At 26.3% G+C, this 4,218-nt stretch overlaps 1 long non-coding RNA gene across 1 annotated transcript in view; it reads right to left on the reverse strand.

The window, feature by feature from the left end:
• Positions 1–4,032: 4,032 nt before the first annotated feature.
• LOC111241404 overlaps positions 4,033–4,218 on the reverse strand; it is a 2,328-nt gene continuing 2,142 nt past the window's right edge. Inside the window, exon 3 of the long non-coding RNA XR_002667343.1 lies at positions 4,033–4,201. This is a non-coding gene — a long non-coding RNA (uncharacterized LOC111241404). The remainder of the gene's footprint in view (positions 4,202–4,218) is intronic.

The raw sequence follows: 4,218 nt of genomic DNA on the forward strand, positions 1-4,218 counted from the left end.
AATTCAAATTCTCATCTCATGAGAAATTCAAATTCAAATTCAAATTCAAACTCAAATTCAAATTCACCAAAAAAAAAAACGAAAAATATTAAAGATTAATTGCGCTAAATAGAAATTAATTGCCTACCTAAAAAAACAAAGAAAGAACGAAGAAAGAACGAAGATTAATTGTCAAAAAAATAACAAGAAAGAATAAAAAAGGAACGAAAAATAATTGAACGAAAATTAATTGCCAGAACAAAGACTAATTTCCAACCTTAAACCCTTTTCACAAAGAAAGAAAGAACAACAAATAACAAAATTAATTGTCCCATGAAGGAACAAAGATCAATTGCCAATTACCAACCGTAAAATCCTGTTATTCAATTTGAACAAAGGGTAACATACTTAAAACTTTCCCATCATCTCCCAAGATATATATAGAGTATGGTTAAAAAATCTTCAAATCCGTTTAATTTAGATTAGCAACATGTTCAAACTTGGGAAGCTCCTGTGTGCATGCCACTACCACTAGACCACCTTCAAGCACCACCATCAAGACCAAGCTCTACCACCACCGGACTACCTTCTTGTACCACCACTAAGCTTTGCCACCACTAGACCACCTTCTTGTACCACCACTAAGCTTTGCCATCACTAGACCACCTTCTTGCACCACCACTGAGCTTTGCCACCTTTAAAACCAAGCACACCAGACTAACATCACACTCACAACAAACAAGAATCATAATAGAACGTTAGAGGAAAGAAGAAAAAAAAATCAATTTCCGTAGAAGTGATAGGATGTGAGGGTGCATTGATACAGTGGTAACCATTAATGAAATATTAATGAAGTAGGTGGATGTCAATGAAAGTTAATATGTTTTAACCACTAAAAATTAAAAAGAAGAATGGAGAGGTGCAAAGAGTAATCTGTGATGGTGTACATATTAGAAATGTCAAAAAAATATATTAGACTTAATCGAACAATACAACTTTTTTCTTTTCTTTTCCTTTTTATCTTTTCTTTTCCTGTTTATCTTTTTAAAAGAAACTTTTTGTTTATTTTTTTATTAAAATGTACATTTTTTTATTTTTCTTAAAACAATTTTATTCATCTAGACAAAATTAAGTATCCACATAAGTTATACTTATTTTTGAACAAAATCTAAATAAATATGCAAAAATAAAACATTAAACCACGTGTATTATTTTTTATAAATAAAAATTAAATTAAACTAATTTATTATCACAACTATTTCTTTAACAAAGTTCAACAATCAAAATTCTAATGAAGGTATAAAATGTAATTTAGTGTCATATTATATTTTAACATAGACCTAATTTACTACGAAATCATAGAAATAAAATTTGTTCTTTGTTACACATAAAATCTCTAGTCATTCAAATCTACCTGATAATTTGTTCAAGTTTACAGAAATTCATTGATTAAGATTTTGACCACTGGTTGGAGACTACAAATTGAATCCACCGTTATTGAAAACGTTTAATTCATTCAATACCACAGAATTTCAATGCAAAAACAATCGATGAATCTAAAGATTCTGAATTGATTTTTTTTTTCTTCATTTCTTTCTAACTATTATTACGAGAAAGATGACAAAATAAATTGAGGAACGGGACAGCCTAGCTTTTGACTAAGGAACCCATTATCGACGAAGCATTTTAAAGCTCATTTTAAAAAATTCTGATATTTTAATAATATTTTTTAATAATTTTTTGACAATAGGACACTTGTCATCATTTTATTAGTCTGTTTGAATTTATTTTTAAAAAAATATTTGAAACGAACCAATTTTATCAAAAAGTTATCAAAAAATAGTTGTTAAAAGAATTTCTCCAATGGTTGACTAATACTGTCAAGAATTTGCCTAATTTTCAAGAAGGATGATGATATTTTAACAACACTTTTTGACAATTTTTTTGACAGCGGGACACGTGTCATCACTTTATTGGTCTATTTGAATTTACGTTTAAAAAAATATTTAAAATAAATCAATCACAAGCTGTCACGTATACATTGTCAAAAAATTATTAAAAAAGTGTTGTTAAAAGAACTTTTTCCTTTGAAGAAACCAAACATGATTTGTTATAATTCGATGACTTGTTATTTGGTTAAGAATGAGAAATGAACTTATCATTATACTATTATCATAATTAGGTATAATTTAAACGGAAAACTCTCGTGAATATATATAAAAATATATATTTCAGTTTTTATATTTGTTTTTATTTTAAATTTTTAAAATATTTTTGGTTTATTAGATTGTAAAATAAAACCTGTATTAACTTTTCTTTTATTATTAGTTCTTTCACTTGTTTATATTATAGGATACATTTTGTAAAAAATGAGTTAGAAATACAAGTAGGAGTATAAGTTTTATATTGAATAATGAAAAAATTAAGTTTTATATGAGAATATTTATAAATTTATTATTTTAAAATTTTGAATTAAAAGTGATATTAATCTCTTATATAGATTGATTGAATTCATATTTTATTTGGTATTGTATTTTTTTAATGATAATCAAAGATTTGTTTTAATAGCCAGCTAAGAGGAGTACCGCATAGCTCATGTATCATGACAAATATATTATGGATAAAGATACTTAGACAACATTTTTTTGACAACATTTGAACATCATCATACGTGTCATTGTGTGATTGGTCCATGGTGGTGTCATTGTGTCATTTGGACCAATCACACAATGACACGTATGATGATGTTCAAATGTTGTCAAAAAATGTTGTCTATGTATCATTACCCATTATATTATATAAGAAACAAAACTCATAACTCATTGTCGGAATTTTTTACATAGAAAATAGTGTGAATTTTTTTTATGAAATGAATTCATGTATCATTATAACATGGTTATATCATATTTCTTTTGTCTTAATTTTATTTTTTAAGATAATATTTAATAAACATATTTAGAATAAAAAGGCCGCAGTACTATTTTTTTTTTTTTTAATGAGATGAGACAAAATTTTATGCCTAATAAATATGAAAACGAAAATAAAGATGAATTATTATTTTACAGGTTAAGATAAAAAAGCAACTTAATTCACCTTATGTAGTATCATAATTTATTTTAACTGTTTTGTTGGATTTGAATTTTTAAGTTGATGGATTAATACAGATTGATAAACAACCCTAACCTCCCATAAGGTAGTTGCTAAATATTAAATATGAGGAGAATGTATATAAAATCACACAATATCTTGATTTTGTAAGAAAATAATAAATAATAAAGTATATACTATCAAATGAATAGCCTCGTGTGAAATTTTTTTATTGCGAACGTTAATATCATAATGAGAACAACTAATTTTTGACAACTATGAGAACAACTAATTAAAACACAGCTTATGTTGATCAAATAGAACATGTTACTTTGTGAGGTTAAATAATTAATATTCCGTAAATTTTTTAAATGTAACCATGTGTGATTCTCTATCTGCCAGCTACGAGTCTACTTCATTTGCTTTGGTTTTAAACTTCCAATAACTCTTAACACGTATTACTCATATATTATAAAGTTTTTTTTTACAAAGAAATATATTATTAAGGTTGTAATGAATATTATAAAATTAGGTCAAGGAGGGAAATCTTTGGCAACGTAAATTTTTAAATGCATGTGAAGTGTAACACTCTTCAACATTGATCTTCAAAGATTCATATCTCCAACCACTACAACTTAAGACTTTTTGTTGTGATTGTTTTAAAATATTTTAAAACAAAATAATTTAATGATTTACAACGTTTCGCATACAATCAATTATCTTATATAATATTTGATTTATTATCATAATTTATATATTAATTGTGGGAATTGATTATTTCAAATTTAATTCAATGTTAAATTCTACAAATGATTTATTACAATCAAACATAATCAATTGGATTATTGCTGTGACATCCCAATTACATTATAAAAATATATAATATAATAAAGGCGTCACCATGAATAATATTAGAAAGCAGTTAAGAGTAATAGGATTACAGTCATCCTTAAACAATACAATTTGGAAACTTGGAGTCCTAGAGTTTCTCCCTTAAATTACAAAGAATTTAAAACTTAGAACATGACAAAGTATCTTCAAAATATCCTAGGATAAGATAATTAAAGCCTAGAGAACTAGGCAGCAGCATCTCCATTTTCCTCCAAGACATCCCCCACTGACATCTCATTCTCCTCTGCTCACATCCAGAAT

The sequence above is a fragment of the Vigna radiata genome, chromosome 1 (genome assembly GCF_000741045.1).
Source record: "Vigna radiata var. radiata cultivar VC1973A chromosome 1, Vradiata_ver6, whole genome shotgun sequence".
NCBI classification, from domain to species: Eukaryota; Viridiplantae; Streptophyta; class Magnoliopsida; order Fabales; family Fabaceae; genus Vigna; species Vigna radiata.